This window comes from Ammospiza nelsoni, chromosome 3 (assembly GCF_027579445.1).
Source record: "Ammospiza nelsoni isolate bAmmNel1 chromosome 3, bAmmNel1.pri, whole genome shotgun sequence".
In the NCBI taxonomy this organism is placed as follows: Eukaryota; Metazoa; Chordata; class Aves; order Passeriformes; family Passerellidae; genus Ammospiza; species Ammospiza nelsoni.
This window is the reverse complement of record NC_080635.1, coordinates 61,487,596-61,509,034: the sequence shown is the minus strand read 5'-3', so window position 1 is coordinate 61,509,034 and position 21,439 is coordinate 61,487,596. Positions and strand designations below refer to the sequence as shown.

Below are 21,439 nucleotides of genomic sequence, written 5' to 3'. Positions count from 1 at the left end.
ATTTGTTTTCTTCCTGGGGGTCACAATATAGTCTCCTGTAAACCTCTGCAGCTCAGTTGCACAGGAAAACACAGAAATAGTGCGGCACTCCCCAGTGGCAACAAAATGAACAGCTGTGACATGAGATTTATGCAGCTGTCATTAACTTCATTCTTCCTTCTTGCAAGGTAGTGAGGAAAATCCTATGTATGAAGAAAAAGAAGACACTGTCTTCACATCCGGTGTCTTGTCCCACCCAAATGGGCCATTAATAACAAAGAATTGCTTGGTGGTGGTTCAGAGAGTTCCTGAAATTGTGCTTTGACTGCAGAAAGAAGGTGCCTGTGGGGAATGTATATTTTGATAGCACTGGACTATAATCCTTCTTCTAGTTTCTCCAGACATTCTTGCTAAGACTGCACTTCTAGCCAATTTCTTTTTTTTCCTTCTAATTTTATTTGCACCCAAATGGAATTTAGTTACAAGAACCACTTCATTCTCTGCCTCTTGCTCCTGCCTTGGCCAACAAGAGCATGATGGAAATTAATTTAGTGTCTGGGAGCCCTACTTTCATAGTGTGCCTTGTCCATTGACCTTTCTGACCAGAGCACTGTTTGACAATGTCTACCCACTCTTCAGGCATTTTCAGAGAGCTGGCACTTGTTCCCAGTAACAAACATCAATATAACTATCTTTAATTCTTTAATAGTTTGGATTTTTTTTTTCTTACTTAAATGGCTGCATGGTATGGAAGACAACTCAGTAAGAAAGAAACATTATATTTAGAGTCCTTCTGACAGACTGGTTTCTTTAAAGCACAATACAGTTCTATAACATACACAAACTCTGAAAGTCCGTTGTTTCTCAAAGTCTAGTTCAGAAATTTGTGCGCCAATTCTATGAACTGAACTAAATTTGCACCTCATTCTAACTGGATTGTTATGGATTCACTTGGAAATAACTTACATCCAATTCTCAGGAAGGCTCTGGCTATATAAGTGTGTCCTTCTCCTATGTGTTGATACCTTCATACACTGGGAGTCAGAGGACAGAAAGCTACATTTCTTGGGATACTGCTGGGAATTAATTTACTTCAATTTTTTTCCCTTCTGCTAGATGCATTTTAGTAATCTCCACCCTGCAGGAGTAGGAAGCTATCAGAAAAGGAGAAATCCACAGCAAATAGAAAGATAAAAGACATGGAGAACCATGAGAGGAAGAAAAGTAACAAAAAAAAAAACCCAGAAAACATGGAGAAACATGGAAAGATAAGAATTTATGCAAAGTTATAAGGCACAAGGTTCCCAAGGTAAGAAAAAAAATACAATAATTAAAAAGACAGATATCAGAGCACTAATATTTCATATATATAGTATCATTTTTATATTCATAATTGGTACAAATACAACTATGAAATATTCATAACTATGGATGAAATAAAGCAAAAAAGTGCTGCTCAGTTAAAAAATTATTACCAGGCTTTAATTTGATAACGTCCGTTCACATTTAAAATGGGAAATGAAAAAAGGCAATTGCATATATAGGTGAAAACAGCAGTTTAAAATGCTGACAAGTTAGGCAAGAATCTGAAGTAGTTCTTTTCCTCAAATACACAAACTTCTTGAGAAAAAACAGATTGTTGAGCCACTGCTTTCACCAGAGGGGTCTTATCCTAATAAGACACAAGTCTTCGAGAGTGAGTCCTGCACTTCATCTGCACTGCTCTTCAGTTTGCAGTCCTAGAAAGAATGGCTTTGACACTTTTGTTTTAGCTGAAAAATAATTCAGATTATCACTCTCAGCAGAAAACATTAGCTGTCTGCACAACCATAAATGTCCATCCACTTATTACAATTTAATTGCATGTCCATATAGTGCACTTTTGAAAGATGCTCACTTTCTTTAATGGAGAAGGGAGAGAAACTGTTTCCAGGGGATGAATTGGGCTGGCACAGAGCAGGCTTATGGAGACAGCTATCCTGTCTCATTTGTACTAGAACTGACACAATGAATGAGAATGGCAAGTGCTGAATATTTCAGGTAATTCAAATGCTACTCAAGGGAACCAGGACTTGGTCCCAGAATGTTCTACATAGTTCCAAGATGATACACAAGTAGTCATTTTCTTCTCCAAATAAAATTGAAAATCCTTGTTCATGAAGCACCTACATTCAGACACAAATTAAGATCCAGGGCCAGAACTCCCTGAACTGGACACACTCCTACATATTTAGTCATTCCCAACGTATTTCTTGTCCATATACTGGGCCATTTTCTCCCAAAAACCATGCAAGCTTTTAGTGAACACAGTGCCATTTGGAAAAATCTATGGGTTTCCTATTGACAGCATTAAGAGAGATTTCCACTTTTATGGTTTATACCAGACTTCATTTAATGACCCAAATCAGTGACAAATTGATCCTAGCCAGCCTTGTATATTATTCACAACTTTGTAAACCTGTAGTATATATCCCAAATGTAAATGAAAAAGTAATTTTGTCTCAAATTTGAAGAGTCCCAGATTGTTCAGCCAAAACCAGATTGTTCATATAAAAACCATTTCCTGTTCTTTGATCATGCTCATCCTTCTCTCTAAAGCTCTAACAACAATATATTTTTTGAAGATAACGAGAAGAGAGTTGGCACACAGTAATCAAAATATGGGTGAGTCATAATTTATACAACAGCTTAACACCATTACCTAATTTACACTGAACTTATTTAACCATTCTTAACACTTTATTTTCTTCTTTTGACCATCACTGGGCTCTATGCTGATGTTTTTATGAACCCTGCGATTTTGCTGCAGAGTGGCAATGGCAAGCTTCCACTGAGTCTATCATTCTGTGTGTGTGAAATTTAGATTCTATGGAGTGTGCATTTTTTTATATCTCATTATCAACACTAAAATGTTCCTGTCATTTTATTTTCCAATCACTTTCAGTTGGCAAGTCCTTCTACAAGACCTCATAATTACATACTGTCCTTGCAATTCCAGTGCAGCTTTTACCTACAAACTTCTGTGTTTGTACTGTTTTTTGGCACCCACTGTGGTCCCATATGAACATGATGACACAATTCTGTATCTAAGGAAGCATCTCATAGAATGTCAGCTTGGCTTCACTATAGGTTTGTGCAGGGGGATATTTGGAAATCTAACTAGATCTAGATTCTGTTAATCACATCACTCTTACCTATAAACTTGTCATCTGTAAAGGGCTACAGGCTAAAAATTAGGTGTGAAAATGATAAGAAGAACAAAATAAAAATAAAAATAAATAAATAAATGAAAGCTGTTTTGGTTTAGGCACTGGAAAACAGCACATACCTTTTCATATCCCGGCTCCAAAATCTAAAAGATGACAATCATTACTTATCTAATATTATTCCAGAAATAAACATTTTTGACCAATTTAAATACTCAACAGTGTTTGAATGCAATGGAAAAAGTAGTAATTATTACAGCAGAAACTCCTACAGGCATTTAGTTATTGAGGTTTAATGCTTAAGAAATACTTCAACCTCCACATTGTAGGATGCATTGTTAGGGCTGTGAAGCAATCATCACAAAGGCTAAGCCTGCACTTGCAGAAATATAAGAAATGTACTTCTTAAGGACTGGCCTCACCGAATTTTTAACTCTTGTCAGGATCCAAAAGTTTATGTACCATCCTCATTAGCTCATTTGAGGCACTGATCGAAACAAGCACTCCCAAAGCATACCTAGTCAATTAATGTAGTCAGAAAAGAGAGAAAACAATTTTGTAGCCCAAAGTCTACCCTTAGGAATACAATTCTTCCTAGGATTTGTAAAAGTTGTTTTCTTGTAAGCAATGCAACATCAGCAAGAATGGTGTTTTCAGCACAATTTGGAGACAAGGACAATTTTCTTTGTCCTTTCTCCACTTGACTAGTTCTGACTAGTCATGGTAGCATGGTAGTGAAGGAGGCACAATCTCCCAGTTTTGACATCAGTCCTGCCACATCATATATAGAAAGCAATGCCTCAGTCAGCATTAAAAGGTTTAGTTACAATAGAAATGTAGTGTTTCACTGACAATTTTTTCCTGCTAGGCTCTAATACATATAATTACGGAGAGATGAAGAAGAATTGGAGATAAAAATATAAGGAAGTTTTTAAAAGGAAAAATTTAGATACTGTAATTTCCATAAAGCATTCAACCTACAACATACTTTTTTTCAGGCATAGTAGGGTCTCTACTAGCTGGATTATCTGAAATCCAACCTGTACATGGATGAATTCCAGTGCTTGGTGGAAAGGTGTACGAGAGAGCTGTGTGCAGACAGAAGTTAGCACATCTGTGACAAGCCACAGTAAAACCAGAGTACAGCACAAAAAAACCAAAACAAACAAGCAAAACCACTGAAAAACAAACTACAAAAAAAAAACCCTACAAAAACAAACAAAAAACCCCAACCAAACCAAAAGAAGCAGTGAAATTATATCAACAAACTTCACCAGATGTGTTATATTAACCTCATCAGACATAAAACTTCAGTCTTTCATAAGAATATAAAAAGAAAAATTTTAAATTCTTTTCTACTTCATGCACACCTCTTTCTTTCATTATTTTTCAGTTTTGTAACAGCACAGCAGGGTATTCCAGATATACCCATACCTAGTACTTGCAATAGAATTGATAAAGGTTAAACAGCACATAGAAGAAAGTTTGTTTTGCAATAAAATGATTCTCTGCAGATGAAATGCCATGTAGAGCAAGACCAATTATAAATAAAACAGTAACAAATCCTATTCACTGACATGTTTCTAGCCCTATTCAATGCTTTCACAGTGTTAAAGGCATTTTAAAACACTGAATCAAAGGTTTTAATTACCAAGAAATGAAAAATTAATATAAACATCAAAACAGTGTCATGTTGCAAAATACAACGCTTAATGGAAGCTAGCTGAGAGGGGCAGCTAAAGAAATTTTATCTAACATACAAAAATTTTGTTGACATAATAAAAAGCATTTCCCTTGTGAAAGTTACAGACAATTTTGCTGAACTAATTTGGAAATCATGAAAACACAATTAATTCCACTTGAATGCTCAAGCAATCCTGTGAGGCAGCCTTTGCAGCTGACATGACCCAGGAGAATTTTAGCACAGCAAATCAAACACTTGGGTGAAAACTCTGGAATCTCAAGTCTGCCAGGCCAGCTAACACCCAATTACTTCTTTTTTCCTCAATAAAACACCTCCTGACATTGGAAGCCAAAGGAGTTAAGGCTATCTTGTCACTGGTATCTAGCTCAGCTGGTCATCTCAGATTCTTTGACCATCTCAGTCACCCACAAAGAACCCTGACATTCACAACTCCTCTCATCCCTAAAGTTACATTAAAGTTTCACTTGACACAGGCAAATATGTACTACAAGATTCATCTCTATTCGTCCTCTCTGGTGAAGAATCACACACAAAAAAACATGCCTTCAAAGGGTCCTAAAGGGTGATCTTTTAAACAATTTATTAGTAGTAAGTGACCTAGCTACCTATTCAATCCCTGAGGAAAAAAAAAACCAAACAGAAAACAAAGCCACACAACAAGCATAAAATCATCTCTTTGTGTGAAAGCAAGAACTGTAGGTTAGGTTTTGTTGAGCTAAACAATTCAAACATGATGAGAACTAATAACAATGTTTTACTTCCACAAACAAGATACATGTTCCAGAGAACAGATAATTAATATGAAGCATAACAAGCCTTTGGAAGGACCTGTATGACAATTGTCTGATGGCAGGAAAAGCTAGCAATTAGACTCGGTGACCCTGGAAACCACTGTGTTAGCAACACAGTGAACATCAGAAAGGAAAAAAAATCACATCTCTGCATTTATCTTTGCTTACTTCTTTCAAGTTACTTATGCCAAATATTTCTAGGCTCCTCCTAGAAAATATCTGGATGAAGCACCACACATGGATGAGTTACAGCTACTCTGGCTTTGGAGCAGTAGTAGTTCATCATGTGGGAATATTTACAGTTTTGTAAAATCCCTCCCTGCTCTTGACTGACTGAAGAACTTGAGAAAAAATATCCTTATGTAGCCCATAAACACCAGATCATCAAAAACCCAAAACATTTGTTTAAGGGTGGAAGCTCTTACATGATTCAGATTTTAAAATAACAGTAATGACATGTACAAAAGCATGACTCTTAGCCATGGGCAACAAAATATTGATTACACTGTAAATCACAACATTTAAAGGCTAAAATTGGGAGAGCAGCAGTAAGAGACAAGTTAAGAACCCACATGAAATACTCAGTGCTTTGCTTATTTTTGTGATAGACTAAAAGCTTAAGGAAACTCTTCCCAGTAGCACAGAAGCAGTCCTTTGGAACATGGGTAGCTACCTGAAAATGCAGGAATGCAAGCTTGGCATAATGCCACTTCTCCAAACCTAGAGCAGAGGTCAGTTCTTTTTGACTTCCAATGACTTTTGGGAATTCCCTATAATGTGGAAAATTTTTGAGCAGGACTTGATAACCCACAGAGTTACCTTTGAACTTCGACCATTCTGATTTTCCAAAACTGTTGTCCTACAAAATAGTTTTATTTCACTTACATTAAACAGAAGGGCTTAAGTTCAGTTTTGACTATGTATTTTCCAGATAACTCACTATGGGTTGGATTGAATATAATCATTTCCTCTGTAGAAACTGTTAATTGAAATGTTTCATGTATGCATTTTACAACTTTTAATATTTACTAGATGTATTCAGCCAGAATGCTGGCTACCAACTAACACCTGCTGGTTTTATGATGATTCCTGCCTATGAAACATTTGTGGGATGATTGAAGCACTATTTGAATAAGTCGCCTGGAAAGGTTTGCTATCCCCTTCCCTAATAACCTAGTAAAAATATACTATCATCCATCAACAAAGTTCTGAGCTGTAAAATGTTCTCCAGCAACCATTTTTAGGCACAGAGAAGCAGAGACACTGCTTCAAGGGACAATGCAACGTACTTCCAACAGCCTTGCCCTACCCTCGGCACTTGTAGGGTGAGCTCACAGATACTTCCCTGACAAATGCTGACATATGAATAAGCAAGTTTTTTGATAATAATAAAAAAAAAAAGTGCTAATTCCCATGTGAGAATCCATGCCTAAATGATCATGCTGCCCTGGACTATGGAGCTGACTCCATAAATTAACTTGTATGCTTTTTTTGATACTTTTTTCTTTCTTTTTTTTTGTATCTCAAAGCTTTTCTGTGTTTTGTTTTAATGGACCAGAAGTTTAAGAGGGTAGTCATTATAGTCTTTTAAGTGATGACAGTGTATTAGCAGTAACTACAAGCCCAGCAAATCCATATATTTATCAAGGATAATCATAGGGCCCTAATTTATAGGTAAAACAAGTGCATAGAAAAGACAGAGCAAGCAAGTTCTCCAGAAGCACATTACTGCAAAGAAATCAAGTATAAAATGGCCTTTGTCACAGTGAAGCAAAGGAATTCAAGCTAAACTTTGTTAGCCATTATTTATTGCTCCACAGTAGCTTTGAACAAATCAGTTTGACAGGTTGCACCTTTAAGGTAAGCAGAAAAATTTCCACATAGGGTTAGAATAGAAGAACAACCCCAAGCCATGCCTAATAACTGATTCAACACCTTTATTTTTTATTCCTACTACAACTGAAAGAAATTAATTCGTCATGGTTGGTAAAGTGACAGCAAAGCCTACAAAATTCGTATTTGTCAATGAAAAAGCAGAAGAACCAGGTGGTTTTTGAGAGCAGGATACATTGAAATTGAGACCCTGAAGAAGAAAGAGCTTAAAGTTTCGTCTCTGTCTCCATAAAATGATATACCTTTAAAAAAAAACCAAAATGCATCTCCACAGGTACACAATGGGGCCCACAGCTTTTCACTCTAAAATTTAATTTTGTGAAGGAAAAAAAAAGGCAAAACACAAAAACTCAACACAAAATCAAAACCACCCCACAAACCCTAAACAAACAAAACTAGCTGAATCTTTCAAAATATATTAACTGACATCCTTGTACATGTCTTATCTAGGGTGTACACTTGGGACCAAATTTTGATGATTTTGCCTTCACTTAGACAACCTAGAGAGCTACAAAGAGAGAGAGCTACTAAGAGAGAGACCTTGAAAAAGTCTCTAAATACTAGATATGCCAGGCCTCCAGATGCTAAGATGTAGTTTCAACAAGTCTTTCTGAATATTATCTTCCTTCTTCTGAAAACATTAGACCAACATTGAAACCATTTAAATTGTCACTACTACTTGGTTATACATAATATCACATGCCTTGGTTAATGAAGTCAGACAAGTCAGATTAATTTCCTAATTTCCTACTTAGAGAAGAAACTTGTATTTGAGATTGTACAATGAAATATTTATTTTTCAGGGCAGTAAATGTAGTAAAAAAGATAATAAAGAAGACGAAGTAGCAAAAGTAATAGCTGTGAAATCTGTGATGCTAAGTAGATAAACATCAGTCAGGAATGATACCAGATCTACATTTCCCCGCCACTAGCAGTGTCCAATACGTTAAATTAACTCAGAAGGGTTTCTCCAGGTATATTTTCCTGGGATATTTTTAGAGCTTTTAGGCATTGCATCATTAACAGTAAAAGAATTAAATACAGAATCATTGTAGTTTCTTAAATTTAATTTGGAGTAGAAAGCTAAAGGTATTCAGCAACTTATATTCTCAGTTTGCAGGGAGAAGGATGAAGGGGTTACACACTATTAAGGAGCTCAACAAATGAAACTGGATCAGAGCAGACAAGTTACTGACAAGTCAAGTAGGGCACATCACACAAAGATAAAAATTAACCAGACAGAGACTTGGGGCAACGAATTTCCTCTGTCCTCCCTTAAAACCCTTAACTTCAATATATCCACTAAAGTCTTACTAGTTGTTTTCCTTTCCACCTTCCCTATACTATCAATCTGCAAAGACATCTGATACTTCAACTAGCCTTTGAACAAACAAGCTAATCTGAAAAGTCAAACAAAGGAATGATGAATCCTAAATCCAAGAGAAAAGGGTCTCTCTGTTCTCAAAACAAATCCATTTTATATTTTTTAAGTGCTGAAGATAAATACTGAGCAGACCTTTAGGTGTACGACATAAACTATTTCAGAATTTTGCCTACCAAAATGATTAAGGTTTCTGGTCTCTGGTATTGCACTTGAATGTATCATTTTTCTCCACAGAAAAAGGAAGGCAAAAATACTTCCCAAATTAATATTGTCTCCCAAAAGGGAGAAACAACCAAGAATCATTCATAATAACATTCTTTGAACTTTTTCAGGATAATGCACCAACTTGTTTGGGGTTTTTTTTAATTGTTCAGAAAAACTGCTGTGAAACACAAAGCAATTACTATTCTTGAAACACAGCTTAGGTTTTATAATGAGCAGAGCAAACTTACCATAGCTTCTTTTAATTCAAAACACATATTTTTAACATGCCTATAAAATAATTTTCTAACAGATGGATTATTAAATGGCAGAAAAAGACTGCATAGATGAGTACTCACCTTTCACCTCGTAAAATTGCAATTTTTATCTACAATGAGCAGATAAGAGAGAAGGACATCCTTACCAGTAACCTTCAGATAGGTTAAGATAAATTTAAAGCCCAAGACAAACATATTTTAGAATCTCTGTTCTCAAGGTTCATTGTTCATTATTGCAAGCCGTTGTAAGTTATTAAAGATTGTGCCACTGGCTATTAAAGGAAAGTCATAACCTATATTTAAAATGCCCTTTTTTCCACTGAGGGGGCAGGGACATTATCCCACCAGTGGATCCAGTTGATATCTGTATCACAGCACTCTGCATTATGTTCAACACAGTGCTTTTCACTTACATGACATTTTATAAAAGATGACAAAGGCAATTCTTAAGTGGGAGTAAATTAGGGTTTGCGATTGGAATGATGATTTCTCTCCTTACCAGACTGTGGCTTCTGCAGTCACAGCCAATTATCATCGTGTTCAGTTCACAAAGGTTTGCAGAACACCACAGGCCACAAGAAACTCCCAACATTATAACACAGCTTTAACAACCACAGACAAATACCAGGCAAAAGCCAAGAGTACATTGCTCCACCACAATAAATACTGAGAAGGCAGTGCCCGTATCTGTCACAAATTCTCTTTTGTTTCCTAGTGGAAAATCCATGTAGGTTTAAATTAGCAAAGTTCACCATAGAATATACATTTACTTTTTGCTCACATTTTAAATACATGTGCAATAATATTCATTTTCACAATTCTAAAGATGAGCTACAAAAATTATTCAAAATCCATCTCTGTGTTAAAATCTACAGACCTTGATCTGTTTACACTACTTCTTCTGGATATCAATTGCCAAAAATCTTTTAAATAAAACTACAATCCTAAATGTAGTACAAAGTTCAACTACATATACACTCATACACATATTATCATATATATATGTATATATAACATCTGGTTATATATACATAATGTCCAAATGAGATACTAGAGACACTAGAGAAGAACAAGCCATCCACTTATAGCACATAAAAATATTTCTGCATTTAGTAATTGATATTGAGATGTGTGCATGAATGTGCTTACATGACCCAATACATACTTTGAATTTGGACAAGATATTGATTACAAACAATGAACAGGGTACTGTGTCTCAGCAGATATTAACTATGTTTATCCAGAGATGCTGATAAACTGTCAGACTCATGATGCCATTTTTAATTAGCAACATTTTCATATATTTTCATAAGTTCAACTGATCCACATAGAGTTACCAGATTCCTTTCCGATTTTCCTTGCATAAAACAGACACAGCTCTTTTCCACGTAACTTTTAAGGTCTATTTCCCAAATCTCTTGGCAGCTATGATCTAAAGAACACTGATTGCAATGTGTAATACCTGCAACTGACATACAACACTGAGCAAGCTCATCTTAACTCTATAAAAGGAACACTCCCTTAAGTCCAAGGTAACTTGTACAACACTACCAAAATAAACATGGAGATCCTAAAACAACTTCCAATGTTTTCATTCAATGTCAGACTTTCCAACACCTTTCTTAGGAAATAAAAATCATTTCAGGGAAAAATTAACACATAACATGCTCCTTATGCAAACTTTACTTCTCATTTTTCCTTTCCTCAACAAAATGTTCCCTTCTATCAGGCATTTCTTGACAGCTTTCTGTGTTCCAGACTCTCTCCTCATTTGCCACCTTGCTCCCCTCACGCCTTCCCAGAATACACTCAATTTGCACATGTGAAAACAAGGCTTCCTGCAACTACAGCTCCATGTTCCTTAATTCTCTGTCTATCTTTTCAAAGTTGGCATGTCCAAAAGAATCATTTCACTACTCCATTTCTTTGGTTCATCTTTCAAAGCAAAAGTACCATCACCAAGCCGCATCCCTCAATAAAACTAAGATTCATTTCCATCCTCATCTGACAAGCTTAGCATTGTCTCTTCCAAAATTGAGTGCACTTAGCTTCCATAGCACCATTTTCTTTTAGGTCTTCTATTTAGGTATTACCTGAGGTTTCTCTTATTCCTGTAAGCACTGGAGCTTCACAGGAGCTTTACACTATGCTTAAGACTCATTCTCTGCTTCCTCATGGCTGACACCCTGAAACACTAAAATAGCTATAAACCAAAACTTATTTCTATGCTTTTGAAATACAAAGTTAAAATGGTGGGGGAACTTCTGGTGAGGTAAGTAAACATTTTCCATCTAAGACCAGATTGAAAGGCCAGTGCAGAAATAAAATAATGTTACTATGGGTCTGGAAACACAAGCATCAAGGCATCAGAAAGCAACAAAGACACCAAACTAATATTCAGTTGGCACAAATTCCAAACTCCAACTAATTACTCTGTCACATCTTGTGTAATGAGCATGTTTGGTGCTGCCCACTGTTGTCATAATAATGGGTATCACCAAATAGGGAGGAAAAACCACACACAAAATGACTGTAGATCACACTACAGGTAGTCCTAGATTTTACCTCACTTCCAAAACATCTAGTAATACAAGAGCCAGTGCTGAAAGAATTTTTGGAAATAAAATAGTCACGGATTTCATGAGTTATTTGTATTGTTCACATTCTTCAGATTTTCTTCCAATAATCTGTCTTTAATCAGTTTGGAAATTGGAGTGCTGTACTTTCTTTTGCTGCTGCTTCTCTAACACTTTCTCAGCTGATAGTACTTTTCTAAGTTATTTTGCCCATTTTTCCATTTAATCCACAGATATAAATTGTGCTCGCACACACACAGAGGAAAATTCTACTCTTGCTTGATATGAACAGACCATATGTCTGTGAAGGCAAAACTTAACATGAGAGAGAAATATGTAAAAAGCAGTTTCATAAACAGAATTTTGCTTTGCTTCCAAGTATCTTAGCCATGTATTTCAGACCCTCTCTTCTTGCAGCTTCAAGCCAGATATGCCAACCATGTCAGTCAAACCTTAGCCTGAGGTTTCAAGGCATTCCAGTTACAACACTCAGCTCTTTGGATTCCAGAATTCTAAACAGATCAAATCTCCCCACAGTGTTCATACAGCACCAACAATTATATATATTGTCTCAGTGGAGTGTGTCAGCCGCATTCAGGCAATCCCGGTCCTGACACTAACCAAAGCTTGAGGTGTGCCAATTGCAGAAAGCTGATAAAGTCTCCATTATTGGAAACTAGATACCCGAACACACACACTCACATATGAAACATGCTGTCTCCTCCACTGCACTTTCTCCTCAGCTATCCTGGCCTGAAATGACAACCATTAAATTTTGAATTTAATTGCTCAGTCAGGTAAGTTATACTTTGGCGAAGGATGCATAATAAATAACATGAACAGTAACCAAATACTAATAAAATATTAAATAAGAAGCATTTGTGATATGTAAGAAAATTGGTGTGATTATATCTTGTATCATGGTGGTGTAATGCCCCAGAGAGGTTCAGTTAATCATGTGTCACCTAAAGCAGCATGACTATTACTTCTACAAAGCAAGCTGAAACTGCAAACTTAACAGTAGCTTTAACTCAATACCCATGTTTACTTAAGACCTCAACTCATGACATTTGAGCACAGAAGCTCTACCCAGATTTAATTATTTTAAAACAAACACCTCACAAAACCTATCTTTTTTAATTTACTTCGTAACATTTGCTGAAATTACTTTTGCAGACCTTGCTTAGAGAACCATAAATATGATTCAGTAACTTTTATGGCCAACTCCTTTATAGGCAGCAAAGAGAAAACTTTTTACTAACACACCAAAATACTACAAAATATTCAAAGATCACCTTTAATTTACCAGCATTTTCTGATAGCTACAATGACTGATATTCCAGTAGATGGCTTCTTCTCTGTAATCAGAATGGGAAATAAACCATGTACCTTGGCAAAGCAGACTTCCATTTCGATCAAGGTAAACAGTGATAGGACAGGGCTATTCAAAGCATTTCTGTTCCCCTTTCTCACTGTGATTACTGTTTAATAATGGCAGATACGACAAATTGAGTAATAGTTATTTTGTCCTTTGGCATATCTGGCTATCCTTGGCTTAAGCTTAGTCAATCCTGTGCACAGAACCGAAGTCAAACGTCACGGGCCTGACAAAACTAAGTGATGAATAAGGACAATACAAACTAAAGAAAAAAACCTGTGTGATCCATCTCTGAGCTGTAAACAGGTCTGTGGATGTGAAAAAATTCAAGGTATTTGTAGAACAATAAATTCAGTGGATGTCAGAATATCTAGGGACTCAGGGGCTATTCATCTTGTGCCTGAGAGATATGGAGAACAATCCCTTACTAACAGTCATGCTTTCTTTTCCTCCTTCCTCTTCATCTTATGCCATTTCACTGTAAGGTATTGAATGCCTCAAATCTTGCATCCAGGGTGGACTCCTGAGGACAAAATGCTTTCATTGTGAGCTAACTCATTTATTATGGATATGTCGGGGTATTAACACATACCTGCATGTGCACATAGGATTTTTTCCTGTCTAAATTGCCACTCTCCCTAGCAACATAGAAGATTTCAAGACACTGTTAGAGAGCTTCAATAAAAACTTCTGTTTGCTGTAGAAACTCCATCCACACACAATATAGAGTAGAAAAGGAAGTATGCTATTACCATGACAATTGAGTATAAGGAAACATTAACAGATGGTTATAATATCCAAGCTGAATATTGTTTAGACATTTAGACATGTCTGATTTCAACCTAGAAAACACTTTATACCTTGTATGCAAAGTAAACTTTTGATGCACACCAGAAGACTGAGGCACTCAATTATTAACAAAAAAAGTGATTAGGTTCCAAGGCTTTAAAGCACAATTCTATGAAGTGCAAAACCCAGAAATTCAGCAGCATCTCTCACTACACCTCAAATACTCTCCTGCTACTATTATGAGTTAAACAACTACAAAAATAGATAACTTGGACATATGTTAAAAGGCTCTTTTAGATAATTTTGAAAGAAATAACCAAACATATCCTTACCACAAACTTGTGATAGTAGAATAGTCCTTAATTGAAATGGAAGTACATATGACCTACAAAAAGAACTACTTTTTAATCAAACATTTTAATTTCCAAGGGGAAAATCCAGAAGTACCATTAAAGGGAATGCTTTGGACACTGACACAGGGTGGTTATTTTCAGACAATTATCTTCAGCAGACCCTTGCATCTCTGTGCGATTAAGTTACTACAGCACCTCATGATTCCACCAGCTTACAGAGCTCTAACATAAACCATTACATTAACTAGCACACAAAAAATAGCTTGTTCATTCTGAAGATGCTCTTCCATGCACGTCCCTCCATGCTCTTATACATCCATACATCAAAAACTGTAAATATTTACTATGTAGTCTCAGTTGTTAAATTTTTATTTAGTTTCAAACTCTTTTTCTACCCAGTGAACAGTGGAGAAACTAATCAAAGGATAAGACAGAAAGAAATAAACAGGATTTGAGTTTGGTTGGTTTTATGTTTTCCCATTTTCAAAAAAACCAAAAATATGAGATAAAAATTGTCACTGCAGCAAGAGTTCCTAAAATTGATGCAATGTGAAATTAGGCTCACAGCAGTTAGCTGAACTATTTTTTTAGTGCGTGCAGCCTGAGGAAAGTGAAAATAAGGAATGGAATATTATACCTATAGAAATTTTCATGCCCTCTCTAAAAACTAACAAATTAGGACTGTATTCCAATATTTGCATGTGAGAAAGACTGTTACTGAGATGTCAGACAAGAGTATTTAGACAACACATGCCATACTTCGTACACAAACTTTTCTAGGTAAAAGTTGGGAAAGACACCATTTTAATAGCCCAGTTTATAACAAGGGCTACCTTGACAGGTCAATACAAATAATTTTATATTTAAACTAAATTACATGAAAGTAATTACTAAAATTTCTTCTAAAATTAAAAAAAAATCTATCACACTTAAAAATGAAAATTTTTATATTGAATTCACATCATTCTTAATGTGTTGTCTCTTTTAACTTAGCTGTCTTTTTGATCAGTAAGACTAAAGTAGGAAAAACCCCCAAACCAACCCAAACCTTCCCACTAGGCCATTAATGAATAGATTTGACAATAAAATGAGGTCAAGTCAAAATGCTTTTCACTGACAAACCAGAGGGTAGCATCCCTTTTCATAGATTATTAGCCAAACCAGTTGCAGGAAGACACTTAAAGAAAAAGACATTCCATAAAAAAAGGAGTGTAACCACTGTATTCAAGATGATGTTTTCATTTATAAGTTTGTTTCGTATATCAAGTCAGAGTACACATAAAAAGAGATGCGCAATTTTCATTTTTCAAGAAAATCTTATTTCCCAAACCATCATTTTCTATGTTTCCCCTCTCCAGTCTTTCTGGCCATCTCTTTTATGGTTTCTCACCCTCTCTGCAAAGGATGAAAGGATTTTGCTCTCCTCCAAAAGGAGTTTCGAGGGTAGTCACTTGATTTCTTTCATTTAAAGTTCTCCAGTTCATTCATAAAAAGCCATGAAGCTTCTATTCGAGAGGTATTAATATATTTTTCAAACAGATATCTGAAAGCTTCCTACATAAACAATATATTTATTTATGAGATAGTATAGTAAAAATAAAGTCAGAAGTTGAAACTGTCCCATAGCTGGCAGCAAAAGTTTGGAACAGAAGTTTAAATTACTTAAAGCAAAAATAAATTACTAGAATCATAGAACAATTTAGGATTGAAAAGACCTTGAGATCATCACCTCCAACCATTCTTTATTCACATGCTTATCTGAAAATACCTTTTAATGTCCTTTTAATTCACTCATGCAGGAGCCTGTGTATAAAAATTAAGCATATTAGCTAGGAAAAAAAGCCTGAAATCTTGCTTCTTAACTCCATACACTATTTTCTCCCTGGGAGGTGGGAAAGTCTCTTAACTCATTTCAAAGTTGTCCCTGCCAGCAAAGCATACACTTACTTTGATCCAACCAGCAAGAGCAATTTACTTGAAAGACACTTTTCAAAAACACATAATACTGGCTAAATACTCCACTGAAACAAAAAGTCTTCAGCGTTTACTAGGGCAAATTTGACCAATTTACAAACTGACTTCAGCAAATCCAGCAATTACATACTTCTCTAAGAACAAAGCACTAAATTAACTTCCAAAAGACAAAACAAAATATATGTGAAACAAAAAAGCTGTGTTCACACAGTGTTTCTGAACAGCAGGCAATCATTTATTGGCCATTTCCCTGTGCTGTTAATAGAAGCTTCTTGCTGAGCATAAAAATCTTGTCCAACTACAGCAAAGTGTCAGAGGATTTGAAACCATGTTTTCCCCTTGTCTTGCACTGCTGTTGTGTGTCACCTGTTGACATGACACAAAAAATGGTCAGGTTCTCCCCTTCCTCCTCAGTGTTCCACAGTCACTTATCCTCTTATCCATTTACAAGCCAAACCTTAGGATCCTTTGCCCATGTCTGGGATAAATTTGCAACCATCACTGGTTTGTTTTCTAGCCCTACCTTCTGGAACTACACAGTTTTGTACATATAGGGCTTTTCTACCTGTTCTGATTTTTCATCTGTTTTTCACGCTCATATACAACAAATGTGACAATGCTTCTTAAGAGAGGTCTGAAATCCGACTGTCTCAACAGGACAGGAAGCAGTTTGGCAGGCTAAGGTTTGAAAATACAGCCCTGTACACCACTGCTGATAGATGGGACAGGACTTGCTAAAGGAGCAGGTCTGCTGCTTTGCTAACTGACATAGAGAATGTACATGATCTGTACTAGGAAACATGCATCCTATTGTATATTCACGGACCATGAACTCTTACCAAAAGTACATAATTATTCCTGAAAACAAAGGGTATTTTTATCACAAATTAATTCAAAATGCCTGTATCTAAGAGATCAATTATTTTACCTGGTAACATTTACCTATAAGTGATCTACTTTCTATGGTGCTATAAATATACATAGGAGTATTAATGACTACATTATCAGTTAAACTACTTAACTCTGTTCAGTTTTTGGTTTTGGTGTTTTCTTGAAATAGTAGCTCATAACCTGGAGTACCACCTACCTAGAATTATTTCCCCTTACCTAAGAAGGTTCAATGCATATCCTTCAGCACATACTGAAAACAAACATATAAACATTTCTTTTACTGGCATATCAGACTGCTCACATTTATGAAATTATTCTTTTGACTCACTGTCATTCACATTACATATTTTCCCTTTGTAAAATAAGCTGCTTGCTGCTATAAAAATGTGCTTGCTATGAATCAATAAAATATAAATCTTTTTTATACAAATCAAAGACCCATCATATGTCAATGACTGAAAAGAGCACTGTGTAGCAGTTATGTTTTCAACCCACCCATGAAGATCACACACAGCTTATATTCTGCAACCTCCTATGGTGACCAATTCAAACATATTTGTTGTAAACTTCTGCTTTTTAAGAGTCAGGAAGGGCTTTGCACTCGCCTTTTATCCAAATTTTTTATTCCATACATAGAGAGGAGTTTTGCCTTCACCATTTTCCTCCTGCCTATATTTCAATCCATTGTGCCAGTGAGGAGCACATTGATTCATTTTTCCTCAAAAGCTCCAAGTCTTTTCTCTGCAACTAAGAGCAGCTGGTTTTGCCCAGGTGTCAAGAGTCAGATCTTGATTTCACAGGACAAGTTGTGCTTGTGAAATATGTACCAGTGATGTGCTCCATCCACAGAGTCAGGATGGTGTGCAAAGTGCAGACAAGGAACTTAATGAAGCTAAATATACAAATTGGCATGAATGGTAACACCAGCGCTTAAATTGTCATTTTTTCCGTACATGCAGTCAGACTTGTAACTACTGCCTCATCTTTTTGGTGTGCACCCCTCAGAAGAATTCAGTTCTGTATTCTCTTGAACATCTTTCAGGCAGTAGATTCAAGATCCACACTAGGAACTTAGATAGTTTTATATTTGGCTTGCAGCTTCCTTTTCCACATTCTTTTGAAAAACAGGTTGCATATCTATATGCTTATTCACATACACATATAATTCATGAATGCCAGTCGGAGAAAGCAGAGAAAAGGATCAAAATGTGATTCTACCCACAAAAAAAAAGCAACCTGTTATCCAGAGGTTTCTGATTAGGAGAGATCGCAAGCTCTAAAAATTCTTTATTATCATGTGCCATTCTAAGCAGCAGTTCAGTGATTTCCATCTCCTAGCTAAGGAGATATATGTTTCCTTAGCCAGAAAATGCTGCCAACAAGAGCACAATTAGAAAGATGATGGTAACTATACATTTTTTTCCTTTCTGGAAATGATTACTTACAGGACACTAAAAAATAAAGAACTTTTATTTTATTGCTTGCCCATTCAGGATGAAAGATGGTTAAAATGGAAGACCAAAAACTACAGCTCTTAAGAAGACATCTTTAATGCACTAAAGAAAAACATCAGGAAGTAAGAGTGACACTTAGCAACATGAACATCATTTCATATCTGAAGAACCCTTTAGATTAGAACTTGTTCTGAAGTATATGGAAACTGAATAGGTTGAGAATAGACAACTTTGCCTTTCCTCTAAATGGCTTAAAGCCAAAAAAGTACACTAAACTATTGTAACTTGTATCATTTTACTACCTACAACATAAGCCTCTCTGGCCTCTGTAAGAATGTCAGAAGTTTATACAGGTGTCCTATTAAGTTCTCTCCAAAGCAGAAGCTCCAAAAGCTTCTTGTACTTTTTACTTGACACAAAATATAATTTTTCCTGTCAAAATGTGAGTTGCAAAATTAAATATAACTCTAAAATTGCTCTTCATACTTTGACCAACTTTACAAATTTTCATAAACATATGAACCAATTGCTATAAAGTTAACAAATACCATATAGAAAAAACTTGAATCAAATTGTTCTGCATTGTATAATACTACACAAAAAAATACAAATCCTGACATACCATAAATGGCAAGGTATGTGAAATACATGTATTAAATGCACATATTCACTGTTTTCCTCGCTCTTGGAGGCTCTTTTCCTATGCTGAAATTTTAGGGAGTTGTGTCTCCTTCTTCAACTGCCTTTTATTTAACCACAGTTTACCTAGCTGTATGGCAGGTACCATTTCAGAACAGTCAAAAAACTGCTGCTATTAGAAACTAATCCCAAAAAGCTTTTGGGTTTATTCTTTCAGTATTAATTTTCTCTTTGAGATTTTTCATGTTCTATTTTTCTTTATTATTGCCTTTTAGAGCAATGCTATTCCACAATCCCTCCAACAAGTTTTTTCCTCCTGGTGAGTTCCTTTGCCATCCATGATCAACATGCGATGCTAGTAGCTGGAATTTCTCCTCAACCGTAGAATTGATTCTGTAATATTTTTAACATTAAATTTATTCAGCTCAGTCTTGTGAGTATCCCTTTCTCATCCTTTCAAATGTAATTTAAGCTTTCAAATGTCTCTTAAGACTACCTACATCCTTTCAAATGTAACTTAAGACTACCAAAAACAATTTTGAATGATCAGGGAAAAAAATTACCTCTTACTTAACCATCAATTTTTTAATTCATTTGTGAGGATGCTGAAGAGCAGACCTTCCAGAAGATTTCTTTTTGAAATTCCATTACTGGGTTTTCCCTCACCTTGCTGATCTATGACCACAAATTTTACTCCTACCTATAATTTTTTTATAGGTAAACAAACTACACATTGTCTTTTTTCTATATATAGTTCAAGAAAATTTAGGTCTTGACAAAGAACCTTTACTCAAAACTTGTCTCATTGAATCTCAAAAAGTATCAACTGAATCATCCTTACACTTGTCCTCCATAACTCTTTTCCATGAACTCAGAGGTCTAAGAGGAACAATTTATTTGCATGAAGGGGATGAAGATCTCTTATACTCAATTGTTCTACATTTATTCACGTGCTGGTTTTTACTAGAGAGGAGGAAGTTAATTTTCTTCATATGATGCTGCAATTTGGGTTCAACCAAAACAGTGCTGAAACCACAGGGATGTTTCAGTTGTTGCTGAGCAGTGCTTGCACAGCATCAAGACTTTGCTGCTGCCACTCTGCCCCACCAGCAAGGAGGCTGCAGGGGGGCAGCAGGTTTGGAAGGGGCACGAGCAGGATGGTTGTACCCCAACTGGCCAGAGGGACATCTCATGTCACATTGAATTATGCTCAGCAATAAAGTTCGAAGAAATATGCAGGAAGGGAGAAAACAGGGTTGGGGGGACAGGATGGGGGCAGGGAGAAGTGGTTTTATTTTTATTTCAGTCATGAATGCTTTAGACCTGGTGTGTTACTGCTTTACATTCTCACTCCCTTTTTTATTACTGTCATTAGGGTATGGCTTGCACTGTTTAAAAGATCTCTTCCTCCTTGTAATGATCACCATTGGTCTGGTCTTAAATCACAGCAGCTTTTGGGTTCAGTGGTGTTGGGATATTCTTGGCCCTCTCACGCTTATCCTTCCAGACCTCTCCAACACAGGTGGGTAGGTCCATGTTAGCTGAAATTGCTTTAACCTTTCAGCTGTTCCTTTTGATATACATTTTTTTTTGCCATAGAAAAATCTCACTCCTGTGAGACTGCTCCTATGGAATGTAACAGGATCACTCCTATGAAATAGCTATCAAAACAACAACAACTCCTCCTCGATTTTTTCTAAGGCTAGACAGACATTTCCCTTTAGGTAAGTTTCCTAACTAGTTACATAGAGAAATAACCATTTATACAAGTAAAACCTTACTCTCTGAACTGCATCTTAACATCCACCCCACCAAAACCATATTACTGGCTTCGTATATCCCACTAAGGTAACCATCCCAGTAAGGTTGGGAGCATAGTTCTAGGATAACAGTTGTAGGACAGTTCTAACAGTCATAGTGTAACTGTTCCCAGTATTCCACTTTTTCC

General features: G+C 36.0%; 1 protein-coding gene across 3 annotated transcripts in view; it reads right to left on the bottom strand.

The window, feature by feature from the left end:
* Window positions 1-21,439, bottom strand: part of PTPRK (protein tyrosine phosphatase receptor type K) — a 383,296-nt gene that overhangs the window by 211,863 nt on the left and 149,994 nt on the right. The window lies entirely within an intron of this gene.